We start from the raw sequence: 14,207 nt of genomic DNA, 5'->3' as shown, positions 1-14,207 counted from the left end.
GGTGTTTGAAGGGCAGCTGGAACAGCCCATCGCCCTGACGGGTGCCTTCTCTACAGCAAGGGCTGTTACAGGGCACGTTCAAGTGCTTGATCTCGGGAGATCAAGAGGCAAGGTGCCTCCGAATTCCAGAACGTGGCCTAGAGGATGGTTAATATGTGTAGGAAAGATGATGCATTTGTGCTCTGATAATTGAATTTGATTTCTTTGTTCCCTTGTCCTCCTTCCTGTTGTTCCTCTTGACCTCAGACTGTTCTGTGCTCACCTGCTTGCTTCATGGTCCAATTACTCCTGCGCTTTCTGCAGGGTGACAGTTTCCGTAGGGCTGGGCAGGGTTTCTGCACAGCATCTCCTCTCACGTGGCGGCTGCTACCAGCTTCTGGGGAGAAGTTAAAGGCTCCAGTGTGAGGAGAGCTCGACAGCTCTTCTGCTTTGTGGGCGAGCACGTGAATGTCAAAGGTCTCTGAGTACTCTCCTCTTCGTCTTCCCGTGGCTGAGCTTTAAAATAGGACGCCGTGGTTGTGGCGTTAACCTGGTTACAGGACGTATCCATTTAAATGTTCCCTTCCTGCTGGATTAGGGCTGATCAACGTCCCTGCTGGATCCTGCGAGGCTGGAGCAGGGCTTGGGTACTTGGTGTCTTGAGTGGGACGGTTTTGCAGCTGCACACACCCGCAGCTGGAGGCACGTCGTAAACTTGAGGCCGAGCATACTCGGGGAACGTTGGATATCTTGGTTTTTTTGGATCGCTTTAATTTCAGAACTGAAGTTACTCTTTTCCGGCTCTGTCTCTGGCAGATGTGCAAGGTCTGCCCTATCGGGTCCTACTTTCTGTAACCGTTACTGGGAAAAGAATTGGAAAAGACGCTTTTTAACTTCACTGTCAGCTTCCTGCTTTTCAAGGAAGCAACATTGTCAAAGTAACGTGCTGCTTATGTCCAGTTTTCCCATGCTATGAGTACTTGGCTAAGACTTCCAGGGGAAGCTCTCTTGTTTGTAGTCTTTCTTAGCCTGTTTTACGGGTGTGGAAGGGTTTTCCTTCGGGAAGACTGGTGGAAAACTGTACATCAGGGTTTAGCTGAGATTTCTGAAAACAAAATAGCTTGAAATAGAGATTTCTAGCTAAGGTGCCGGTCTGTAGGATGAAGTGTCTTGTGCGTATGAGTCTAAATAGTTTCTTTAAGTATTTCTGCCTGTTCTGGTGCAGTACAAGGTTAGTTCCTAGAACACAGTCAGTATGGGGGGAGGTAATGCACTTCAGGTTGAATTTGTGGAGGAAGACTGTTGCATTGCCATAATTAAGCCTTTGTAGCTGTCCTTTCTGATCCCAGAGGCGTATGCCCTGGTGCAGGCACTACAGAAATGCTGTTAACACTGGTTTCTGTTGCCCTTCTGGGGGCCTCACTTGCTTCTCCTGCTTTGGGACTAGAAACTAGGGCTGTATTCAAAGCATTCATTCTGTAGCACTACCTGAGAGAACAGAGCTTCAGGAAGAAATAAAAATAGTTTCTCTTTGCCTGTGCATTTAAGAGAAGGTTTTCACTCAGACTCGACAGAACAGAACTTTTCTCTGGTGCCGCTTTCTGTCCTGGAAATGCCTTGGGGAAGCTGCTCGGCGCTGCCTGCCTGAGAGGACAGAAATGCCTGTCTGCTGCAAAGCGCAGCTGGAAATGGAGTCTGAAGACAAGATACACTTGGCAGGCTTTCCGAACCTCTCTCGGATGATGGAGCAGAAGAGAGGACTCCCTCCTGTGAGCAGTGCCTTAGGTAGGGGCGATGTGGGTCTTAAGCCTTCCAGTCCTTCGAGTGTGACTCCTCTGTTTCAGTCCAGTCTGACTGTTCCGTGCAAGTAGGCTTACTTTTTTGTGTTTTGGTACAGCTGCTGGCAGGGTTTCAGAAAATAGGTGGAAAATTTGATCTTTCCTTGAGTCTTCGTATCCTGTAGGGTTTGGATCCTGAGAAGACAAGGGCAGACTGCTAGATTTGTGATTTCAGTAAGTTAAAAACGTAGTTGAAAGTATCGGAAGGGGCGTGTGTGAAACTGAAGGCGGAGTTGAAGAAGTGGTAACAAAAAGAAGGAGCGACCCGAGGTTAGAGACAAGTTACTTGCACCTACTGTGCCTTCGCGGTCTCAGTGTCTCACCAGCCTACAGCAGACGTTACGCGGGTAAGTCCGGTCGGTGCTTCTGGGGGGAAGCCCAGGTTTTGGTGTGGAGCAGCTCCCAGAATGGTCCTGTTCACCGCCTGGGGCGGCGTTGGTCAGCTGCGACTGGGGTGCTGTCACTGTGAGCGTTAGCAGCTCCTGGAAGCGGTTGTGGCAAGGTTTGAAATTGGAAAGCGTTTCCTTGGCGTTTCCTGTCTGGTTTTTAGACAGGAGCCCAGCAGCCTGACTCCTTGTTTTCTCTGCAAGTGGATCACAAAAGGGAGTAAGCTTGTTGCTGTGGCTGGCTGATTTCAGCTCTTGTAGCCATAATTGACCTAAATGTGTACCTGGGAAAGCTCTACCCACTGCATTGCTCTCTGTAAGCTTGTAATTGCTATCATTGAAACTCAAAGCGGAGATAAAACGAGATGAAGTTCTGTCACCCCTAATTACACCGTGTGCGTCCCTGACAGGATGCTCGCTTTGAGACCTCTCCAGACCCAGTTCTGGGCCTGTTGAGCTGAACTCTCTTTGGGTTCGCTTGCCTCCCACCTTTGTGTGGCCTCTGACTTTCAGAACTACTGTTATCAAAGCTCACTTCGACCGTTCCGTGGGTTCTGTAAGCTCAGTCTCTTAAAATATTTGTGTACTGACAAAGAACCGATGATCAAAAGGGGAAGCTACAAGATCAAAGCTCACCTGTGTATCCCGGAGGCAGATTTGCTTGTAAATTAATGAGAGGGCATTGCTCCAGCCCTCCTGTAGCCAGTTTGCTGTGGTTTGGATAGAGCAGAAACACTTTCCTGAGTCCTGTGAGCTGGTAGCTTTGCTTTTATTCTACTTGAGTTTCGTTACTTTCCTCACGACAGTAGCTGTGGTGCCGTTGTGCGGTACCTGCAAGCTCTCCTTGTCTCCAGAGTCTTCGTGGTGTCTGACAGACTGCACTGATCAGTCCAACCCTGCTTCCCAGTTCTGGGAACGTGGCTAGTGGATGGAGGCATTGCTGAACTACTGATCCAAGAGACTTGACTGAAGTGCCTGGACGTACTGCGTTCCGAGGTTCTTTTTATTTGCTTTTAAATGGAAGCAGAAAGCAAGCGAAGCCTATTTAATGCAAGCTTGTAGGTTTATTGCCTCTGCCTGCAGACCTTGCTCCCGTCTGAGCACTGTGCATGTTTTTCCTGAGTGGATAAACTTTGCATCAAGTGAATGACTAATCCTTATCGCGCAGGCGTTCATCTTTACAATTAAGAGTTCCTGCTCTTTAATTGCACGGTGATTGGACATACCAGTCATGAGTACGTTTGAGAGCTCAGATTCTTCATTTTCTCTCACTGCTGGTAGCAGGAATTTGCTGTGAACGGGGCATTATATTCTGGTTGGATACCCATTATAATTACATTCTCATCTTTGTCTATGTTCAGTGAACCTTTCTTTGAGCAACTTCCAAAAGAATGTACCTTTTTGCACTTTGGGAAAATCTGAACTCTGGGGAAAAAGGGGGAAGATGGGAGCAAGGTCAATATTTTGAGGTCTGCTAGGCTTTCCTTGTAGGTTTGGCTAATGGATTATGGTCGAGGCATGGTTGTTTTCTAATGCAGAATACAATAGCTTGCTTGTTTTCTTTTACTTCGGACTGGAATCTCTTAATCCCTTCGGGCTCAAGTGTGGGTATCACATGATTTGGAGGTGTTTGGTTAGTGTGCTTCACTGCTGCGGAGCATCCCTGTGCGTAACGGATGAGTAAATCGGGACGGCAGGGAGAAGCAACATGGGCATGTTCAGTTTTGGAGACTCATGTCGAAGTCGTTAATGCTTTGCGGGTGTGTGTTCTGGCAGAAATAAGGGCCGGTGCCTGGTCAGCAAGGCTTTTTGCTGTGCAGAGATCAGCTTTCTGCTCTGAAAGTCCTAGCTCGTAAAGAGCGCTCCAGCTTTCGAATATACTGATAGCATCCTCGTACCTTCAGCATACCTACAGGTTCTCAAACCATGTTTTAGGGGATTTGGGTGGAAACTTCCTTGCAGGAGAGCTAATCCATGGTCCTTCTTTGAGAACCTGACTGTACGGGACATTGGAGGATACCTGGCTGAGTGATCTCTCATAAAGGCTCCTTGAAGTAAAAGTATTCTAAGTGTTCACAAGCAGCTCATCTCAGACAGGAGCTTCTTACAGAGCTTCAGGACAGTAACAACACACCTGGTCACTGTGATGTTGCTTTTTCTTCACTTCCAGCTTTAGTAGCTAGACCTAAAATGTTTCCCACATGTCTGAAAGCGGAATTTTAGCTTTTAAATTGTAGAAATAATGCTGATACTTGGTGAAGTAACTGCCAAACACTGATCTCTAGTGAAAGGACTAGACGAGTATATCACTGGGGTCTTCTAAAACTACTCAGTTTGCAGCATTTTAGGGAATTTACTATTCAACAGCGTGATGCTGACCTGAGGATGGAAAGAAACTCCATTGATTTAGAAGATACTGATCCTGACTGTTGGTGCTGCTTTTGCCAGATTCGGTGCGTTAAGCACCAGGTCGCTGTTGCTCTGCTTGGAGTAGCTGCAGTAAGGGATTGTACCAGCAGCTGAAGCCTGCTTCTTCCCAAGCTGTTTCGCTTGGGTTGAAAGAAATGCAAAAATATTCGGGGAGCTCTAGTCCTGGAGGTTCTGCTCATCAGGAAAGCAAAAGGCCACTTGCCTGGACTGAGGTGTTGACATGCAAGCTGGTTTAAGAGCTGTCCGGCTTTCAGTTGCTCGGCCCTTCTAAGTCCTCTGCAGTTTTTCTGCCACCTAGGCGCTTCTGCGAGCTCTTGGAAGGCCAGTGACAGCCTGCCAGGAGAAGGGACTGAGGATGGGAACGGCTCGGTAATTCACTGAGATAAGAGCAATGCCAAACCTGCTGTTAGGAGTGATTCACCGCGGAGTGGGAAGCAACCCTGAAACCTGCCTGATGCGATGCCTACCTGCAGAGGGTGGTTACGTTCGTTAGTGTCACTGCTGGCTGCTGCCTGAAGTGGCTGGGTGCGGGTTCGTCTGGAGTGCGTGGCCCGCGGAGCTGTGGCCAGAGGAAGAAGGGCTTTTGCTTGATTGTATGAGCTTGGTGTAACAGGGACACGGAGCTATTTCTCACTTTCTTGTCTCAAGTCTAGTCCTTGTCAAGCTGTTTGTATAAGGTACGAGTTCAGGTGCTCCTGGCCTTTGAGGGTCACGCCCAGAGAGCAGTCCTATTAAAATTAAGTGTTCTTGCATCATTCCTTAGACGGTGAGCTCTCATTCAGCACTAAGGTATGAAGACTTTTCCTCTTGCATAAGAAGACTTGATTTGTTCTGGTTGAGGAAGAAACAGTTTGGCAGCTTGCTAAAGGGTAAGTTGTGTGCTGTTGTGCCCTGTAGTTTATTTTTCTAAGCATTACTATTTCAAGTTACTCTCCGGCTTTCTAAACTGAGTACGTCTGACTACCTGATACTAGGCCAGTGATGAAGCAGCTGCAGTGATTATCAGGGCAGCCCTTGCTGAATGCAGTCCCTTTACTGCTTCTAGCATACGGCTTGCTTTTAGATGCAGCTTGTTCGGCATTCAAATTAGAGACCTAGTAGGGCTAAGCCTAAACTGTTTGAACTTACTTCAGGGGCCCCAAAATTGTAATATGGCTTAATTTCTAAATAGCTATAGCTGTTCTTGCTTTTCCTAGTTCTAAAATTCAGTAACTTTTCCTAGTTCCTAAATTTCCTAGATCCTAGAATGCAGAACTTTTCCTAGTTCTAAAATTCAGCAGTAATTCCCTAGGAACTAAAATTCAGTTTTTAGTCTAATCAGAAACACATGCTACCATGTTAAACCCAGTCGAACAAGTAATGTGCTAGTTGTTTTTTTTAAAAAGAACTTCAAAAAACCCTGCAGATTCAGTAATATTTTTTGAGCTAAGTGACTTATCGTAGGCAAGGAGCGATAACTTACAACATGCCTTGTCAGAAGAAGTCAGTCTCAAATGTAACTCTTACCATGAAAAGAGCAAGAAGGGATTTAAGGTTTTTGTGCAAGAATTGCTGTGTTGGAAGTAAGCACGTGGGCTGAGGAGAATCTAGTTAAGTTTACAGTTTAAAAAAAGGCATAATGCCAAAAAACCTTCCAAAAATTTGTGTTTAAGCTCTACAATTCTTACAGTGAATCTTGCTCTACGAATTCTTAACTGCCTCGGCTAGTGTGAATTTCCAAGCTGGGTGTGGAGACCAGTATGCTTCTGCAGGTGGAGAGAATGCTCAAGTCTGTTCAGGTAGATTGTCATTCCCTGTGGTTTTGGCGCTGGAAAGCTGTGGGATTTTTTTTTTAAGGAGTCTGAAGATGCGGCTGTAAAGTGTGTGTGCTTGTGGTGCAGAGGCACGTGGAGCCAGGTGGGCGCCCCACTGCTTGTATAAGGTTAGCTTTTGAACTTTCATGAATCAATGAACAGGGAACTTTGAACTGGTGTTCTAGCTCCTGTTTCCTAGAGCTTCAAGCCTCCTAGCTGATTCTTGAAAACTTAGGAGGAAGAGTAGGGTCCCTGTGTGTGCTTGGTTTTCTTAAGATCTGCTTGGTTATTTGTGGCTTATTAAAATGCAAAAGGTAAAGAATTCCCTCGGCCCAATTTAAGGATGGCTTGCTGAGCTGAACGGTGGCAAAACAACTCAGTGCATCATGTTTGCAAAAGAAAACAATCAGAATTGTATGTCAGTGGAAGTGAGTCAAGTTCTGTGATTCTGTTCTCCCCTAGGTGACTTTATGCTAAGTATTGCTGAAAGACTTGACAGATTCTGCATGTTGAAACAGATATGATGGATTAAAACTTGTCTGAGGAATCTTCTGCTTGCTAGCTGGCTTCTGAGCAGCTGCTTTGCCTGTAACTCCTCAAAAATCAATGCTGATGACTTAGATACTTTGATTTTAATAACATCTTAACCAGAATTCTTAGTTTAAACAACACACGGATATTTTTATGGCATGAGAATGTGGAAGAGAAAGTTGTGAATCTTTTCTGTGAAGCTGAGAATCCATAATCGTGCTGTGAGTGACAGCTCAGCCTCTAAATGGAATTCAGAGCATCTTTGCCATGTTATAAAAAGCTTGTTGCCTGGTGCTGATCAGTTCCTTCAACATAAAGCTTTTTGTAACCTTTAAACTCTGCAAGTATAGAATAGGAATTTATCCTGTTAAAACCTGCGTTTGTTTAAAGAGCCACGTCCTATGTATTCAGTGATGTCCCACATCTCTAGATTTCAGTCGTTTAAATACCAAGGTGTGTGTCACTTACTAGGTAACTTACTAGGTAAGCTTTTTTTTTTTTAAACAAAGAAATGAACTTGAGCTGTAGCAAACAAAACTGTGCCTATTCTGCTAAGCCTTCTCCATTCTTCAGTTTTATTATAGTGTTGAACTTCTGAATTAGTATTTAGGAGCTGATCTGCAGGTGACTTTTGTCTGAGAAATTCAAGAGATTCTTCCAAGTACTACTTGGATGAGGAGCATCTGACTTCAGCATTATCTTTCAAGTGATGTGTTTTACAGCATTTGATGCCATTTTACAGGTTTTCTGTTTGGGAAGAAAGGGGAAAAGGCCTTACTAGTACCCACTCTGCCAGTTTTGTTTAGGTGAGATGCTCTAGCATGTACTGGGTAAGAGGATCTTAAAAATGAAGTGTTTGAAGTAGGTTGACTGGAAGGGTCCAAAGGCTCCAATTCTGAAGTAAGAATTAAGTGTAGTTTGCCTAGATAGGTTTGTCCTACTTACAAACGTTACTGAATTTTGGAAGGGAGAAGCAGAAGTTTTTTGTGCAAACCAGCACACTTGCGTTAGGTCCTTTCTTAGTCTTCTGTGGTAGTTCGTGAAGCTTTCACAGAAACACTGCTGATATTCCCACCACCTGCTCAGTCAAGGTAAGTTCGTACGTTCATCACAGCTCACACGCGGCTTTTCTTCCTTCCAGTGTTCTGTCACAAGTGACACAGCCTGCTTGCAGGGAGATTTGGGGTAGAAACCTGCATCTTAACCCTTTTTTTTCCCAGTTGCTTCAGTCCCATGCATCTTCAATTTAACATGCTGTGTTCAGCATGACTGGCCTTACGTACTCCGAGGGGGGTTTTTTGATGCAATGCTTCTAGACAAAGAACGCTGCAAGAAAAGCATTTAACAAGTGCTTCTGCAGTGCTTTATCCTGCCTCTGTAGCAAAAATGGCCTCTCTCCTAAAGTGAAATTGCTGGCTTACCGCAGTTTTCCCTGGGTAGAGTGCTGCTAGCATGGTGTCGTCAAGGCTAGGTACCAAGCACAAGGGCTGCTGTGCAGATCATGCGACTGGGAGCTAAGAGGAGTACTGGGTGCCTGAGGGTGCTGGAATGCTGGCCTGAACTTCTGGTGCAGGAAGGCCTGGATATTGAAAGGGAAGGCCTGGATATTGAAAGGGAAGGCCTGGATATTGAAAGGGAAGGCCTTGCTACTGATTTCAAGTTACCCCTCAGAAATACAACTCCTGCAACAGTTCCGTATCTCGGGCAAACTGAGCTGAAAAGCGTCACCTGCAGCACAGGCAGCTCTGAGGGTTTGCCTCTGCTGCCTGGCGCTGAGGTTACGTACCTGTGGCACCACTTGAGCTCCGCTGGAGATTTATGCAGGAAGTGGAAGCAGATGCATTCCTTTTCGGAGACCTATTTTATTAATTGTTAACTGAAACAGTTGAATTGCTGGTTTTTGGTATTTGTGGTACCGTTTGACATCTTAGTTGATAACGTTCATGTTTTCCACAGATAAGATGTGCTGACTCCTTGTGGGTTGGGGAGTAGTGAGTTACTGGATTTGTAGATGTTAAGATGGCAATGTACATAATTCAGTCGCTAGAGCTAGTGCTAGTGAAACTTCATGCTGGGAAGTTACTCAGTAACTTGGTTTTGGTCACTGAGCTGCAAATAATAATGCTGGTGAACTTAGCAAGGTTAAATGAAAAATGTACAAACAACAAATGTCTATTTTGGAGCTTGTTCCTAGGGGTAACAAAGCCTTCCTTGGTAACAGTACTTGTGCAGATACTCATGTGGCTCTGACAAGACTAAGGATTTTGTTGTTCGTGTTTAATACCTGTGCAGTTAGGACCTTATTTCTTCTGACACTTTATTATACCTTACCTGTAAGCGACGTGGTTACCTGTGAGCTTGCTGTAATGCTGAAGGCATGATTCCCTTCAAACTTCTGGCAAGGGAAATTGAACGTATGCATTGCTGTGTTTGCTCTGGTGTAAGTTACTGCAGAGCATTGGCAGATCCTCCTCTGTGGGATCGTGTATCAGTTTGAGGGAGAAGCTAGTCTGCTAGCACACTTAATCTATTTTTGATTTGTCAGGATCTCAAATGTAGAAACAAAAAGCACTTTGTCCTGGCTAGTCTCATGAAGACTGACACTTGAATCCCTCTTTCTAGTCATCTATTCAGTTATTTCCTTAGCATGTTGTTGTACTTGCTGAGTGAAGCTCATTGTTTAGTAGGAGAAAACTAAAATCAGGTCGCTTCCATACAAAGGCTTTCATCTATAGGTTGAACATCTCGTACTGACAATTTCAGTTCTGTTTGAGCAGCTTCAAGTTCAATCTTGTCAGTGGAAGTCAGTGAAACTTCTCTTGCAACTCCAGTAACCCATCTGAGAAACAAAGCCGTGCCGGGCTGAGCCTTACCTGCTGTCTTCCATCAAATCCCTCCTGCATCCTCTTCCTTAGTTGGGCGAGAGAGGAGTAGCGTGACTGAAGATACCTCCTGGTGGGCACCACGTAGCAGGGCCGCTCAGCAGGTGGTGCAGCTCTTCAGCTGAGCTTTAATGAACAAACAGCCCCCCTTCGCTTTTGGTGACCTCTCTGGAGAATCACGCATGCTTGCTTACGCTTAGGAGAGAATGAAAGTCTGACAAAATATCTTGGGAATATTGCACGCAGGTTTTAGTTCTTGCTTTTTGTGTTATCGTACACGTTTCTTGCTTGTTGCTAACCCCAGCCGGCTAGATACAGTAAGCGGTCTGAGTACCTTGCTGTTCAAGCTTTTTGACAACTTCCTGGAGCTCTAAACATCAGGGCTTGAAACTTTTGATGCATGTTAGAGCTGTGTCAGAATTTCCATGACCCTTGCAGGTGATCATAATGTATTCGGTCTATCTGTGAGCAGCTGAGCTTGATTTTCTACTGCTTGCTTTATGCTTTTCAGGCCTCTGTTTGCTTTTACCTTAGTTAAGCAATAATAATTGTTAACTCAAAGCATTAAACTGAGCTATCATATTGGGAGAACAAACCAACCGAGGAAGCATTATTGCAACTTCCTGATAATGAAAATTCCAGTAGTGAAATATTTGATTTAATCTTTAAGCTTGGAGAAAATGGAGGTGGTGATAGAAGAGCTGCCTTATAACTGACTCTCACTTCGGCAAAGCTTGACCTGTGTAGGGAGGGTTTCAGTGGCCTCACAACTACTGAGGGTAACAGCTATTTGTTATGTTAATGCAGGGAACGTCTGGTGAGCTGCTTGTTCTTTGAGCATTTGAACACCAAAGAATGTGGTGTCCGCTTAAATTCTTTAATTACTGATGCTTCCTCAGCCGGAGTCTGGATGACGTTGTCTGCTTCCTTCTAGCAATTCTGTCTAGTTGTACTTAAGCTGGAAACTGCAGCGTTAAGAACACTGGAATATTGCTGTCTTCCCTCTGAATCAGACTGAGTCAAGCACGTGTCTTTATCCTGAAGTGGGTGCCCAGACTAGGTAAGAACCGCTCACTGAGTGGTAGAACGCGGGCCTTCTAAAAAGGAGGCTAGGTGAGACACAAGCATCTAGCTGGAGGTGAGAAGAATCTTAGTTACGGTCTCCAAGGCAGTTTCTGTATACAGCCAATATGAACAGAGCACTAAAGATGCTTCTAGTAAAGCTGGGTCTTCTGACTGCAGCTGGCTTTGGCAGTTTTCTTGGCACGAAAACTTGGTTAACAAACATTGCTGTAGAAATAGTACAGGCACAGCCTCTCGAGGTCCAACTGAAGAGCTCTGAGCTTTGACAACTCAGCTTGATGTTCTATGTAAGAACAGCTCTGACTCACTGGAGGATGTAAGCACGTGATTAAACCAAGCAGTATCGCTGTACAAGTCAGAATTGTTAAGGCTTCCAGCCTCCCAAGTTAGGGCATCAGTTCTGTCTCATTACCCTCTAAAACTGCGCGCTCAGACCTGTTTCTGAACTTGCTCTGTATTCCTCTGCTTACCTTTAGGCGCTCGGTTCCAGCTCTGTAGGCTGAAGCACAGCTCTGTGCTCTGCTGGTTGGCTGATGGATGTGTGGACACTGGCTGCTGGGTAGGCTGCTCAGGACTGCTGCTGCTTGACAGCAGGTGCCTGCCTGGAGCTGATTGCCACAGGGCTCACACACGGGTGCTCTTCACGCTCAGATGCTGGCTGCTGGCAGAGCTGGGTGTTGAAGCTGTTCCCTGCCAGTTCAGAGATTTCTGCTGTAATAAAACTTGCCCCAAAGCCAGCTTTCGATAAGGTACCCTACTGAATTTTTCTGTTTTACGGATACTGCTGTGGAATTAGCGTTATTTCTTAAATACGGTATTTTAAGCATTCCACTTGTTCTGCAATAATTGCTCATAGAACAATAGTGGGTTTATAGCCTTGGATACCTTTAGCAGCGTTATGGAAGCTAGCTATCACGTTAACAGAACCATTCTAAATATACTTCAGCATTGCATTCTTGGTGGAGTAATTGTGACGCAAGAACTTGATTCCTGATTATGAATACATCTTACATATGCACACGTGACAATGACAGAGCAGCACATGCTAGATTTGAAGATAGGGTTTCCTTCACTATGACTTGGAGTATGGTACGAGTATCCGTTGCTTTTGAAACATTATGTGAGCTCAGCAGTGTGGGGCTGTTCAAAAGTGGCTGCAAGCGACAGGTCGTGGGAAAATCTTAGCCCTTCAACAGAGAATGCATCTTCATTTCTGCAGTCTGTAGGGGAAAACTGTGCAAAGCTTGCTTAGGGCTATTTCATTGGGGGTGGCTTGTCAGGGGGACACATCTGGTGTTGCCGTCTGCATGAGTAGTCCATCTTCTAGTTCTGGTTTCCCAGGCGCTCTGGCTTTTCCTCTTATTTAGGTTTTCCACAGCATACGTCTGTGCTAGTTTATTCCTCAACAGTCAAGTGATTAGAGGGAAGTACCTGGCACATAATACTTTCAGGCTTCTGTAGAGGGTTGGTCTGAACTGTTCAAATGCCTGCTGCTGTCTCTAGGCTTGCTCCTGACTGCTCTCTTAATTCAAAGGAAACGCAGGGGTGTTCTGGACAGGAGGGAACTTGTGTCCCAAGAGTCAGACTGTCTGAAAGACGCTGTCCTAGCATAGCTACCTGATCTCACTGAGGGTGGATTTTCATGATTGGGAAATCGGTAAAAATCTTTAAATGCTGTCTTAAACTACCTGGCCTACCTGGAAGAACTTGACGGTCGTTTGAGTAGTGTTGACAGCATTAGTTGACCTGAAAGTGGAAAGGAACTAGCCTTGAGTGCTGGGAGACACGACTGTCAATGACTGAAGGAGCTGTACCTTGCCTCAGACTTCCCTTAAGTGTCTCGAGTTTCTGGCAGTGACAGACTGACTTCAGTACAAGAGACAGGTGGTAGGTTGGAGCAGGGAGTTAAAACTCTCGAAAATTGGAGGTAAGGGAAGAAAATGTGAAGAAATGACAAGCTATTACTGCACTGATTCCGTACCTGTGCAAGACCTATACGTTAAACTTATGCTGACGTGCTGCTAAAAACATCCTCTCATCCTCCTGCCTTCTGTGGAAGCAAAATGGCAGGCTTCAGTCCCTCCCTGTCTGGCTGCTTTAATCCTTCCTAAGGCTGCCATCAGAGTAGCTCTGCTTCATGCCCTGGCAGTCTTGCTTGAACTGTCAGTGCAGTCTGCAGGCCCCTTTCACTATGAATACCGCTGGCGTAGCAGTTGATTGAGCAGTGGAAGCATGAGTAAGTCTCTCACTGGCTGGTTCTCAAGTCTGACATCATATCCAAGAATTAGATGGCTCTCTTTCACCATGAGGATAATGAAATAATTCCTACTGCGTTATTCATTAACTCACATTTCATTCAGTGGCTCCTAAGAGGATAACAAGTACGTTAGAGGTGAACTTGCACAAGATTTCTGACATCCTTTTGATAAGATAAGGTTAAAGCTGTGGCAGACGAAGTTTAAACATGACAGTGGTGCCTCGCTGAGGCAAGTGGCATGTGGTGGATTACACTCACTGACTTTAAAACTAATTGAATCGATTTGGCTTAAAGAAAATAGCCTGCGTCTGAAGTTGTTTGAGAAATAACTAATGCGCAAAGCCAGGTGAAGTACTTCCTTAATTTCCCTAGTACGAGTGACTGTATAGAAGGGTGATGTTCAACCCAGGTGCTTCAGGGCAGGTAGGGGAGCCCAGCAAATAAAGCGGGGGACCTGCAGCAAAGAAAGCATGTGCAGAGAAAAGCCTTGTGGTGAAGGTCAGTTTCTCCTGACCTGTATAAGCCTGGTACAAGAGTCTGGTAAAGCATGTTGGGTTTTGAGTGTTAACACTAACGTCTATCGAGCACGTATAAGATTTGAATACCCTTTAAGTGTCAGTGCCGTGTCTTCCCATGTGCATGCAGTTTTGTCAGCTTAAACCACCATATCCTACTCTGCAAGGAAACCTTAAAGGAAAGAAAGATTACCTGCCCTGAGGGTTTTCATTAACGTTATGTTCAAAAGTTGTCTAGTTTTATACTGCACAACTCTACCCCTAGCTTTAGGGCTGAGTGTTTTAAAGGGGGCTGTGAGGATTGGCCACCTGGCTCATTTTAGCTCTAACGCAAGTCCTGGATGACCTGAGCTTCCTAATGAATGGCTGTGGCTGTTGTTCAAGCTCCTATACCAAATGTGAGCACTGTTTAATTCTTAAGGCTTGCCAAGAAGTTCGTCTATCCGAAAGAGGTTTATACAATTACTGTACAATTGAGCCAATAAACTAATATAATCAGATTAAGCTGTTGGT

General features: G+C 45.2%; 1 protein-coding gene across 1 annotated transcript in view; it reads left to right on the top strand.

The window, feature by feature from the left end:
- Positions 1-14,207, top strand: part of MTMR3 (myotubularin related protein 3) — an 84,335-nt gene that overhangs the window by 4,360 nt on the left and 65,768 nt on the right. The window contains 1 exon segment of the mRNA XM_050714166.1: positions 5,397-5,502. The gene's annotated coding sequence lies outside the window, so the exon portion shown is untranslated.

This window comes from Cygnus atratus, chromosome 17 (genome assembly GCF_013377495.2).
Source record: "Cygnus atratus isolate AKBS03 ecotype Queensland, Australia chromosome 17, CAtr_DNAZoo_HiC_assembly, whole genome shotgun sequence".
Classification (NCBI taxonomy): Eukaryota; Metazoa; Chordata; class Aves; order Anseriformes; family Anatidae; genus Cygnus; species Cygnus atratus.
This window is presented reverse-complemented; position numbering and strand designations above follow the sequence as displayed.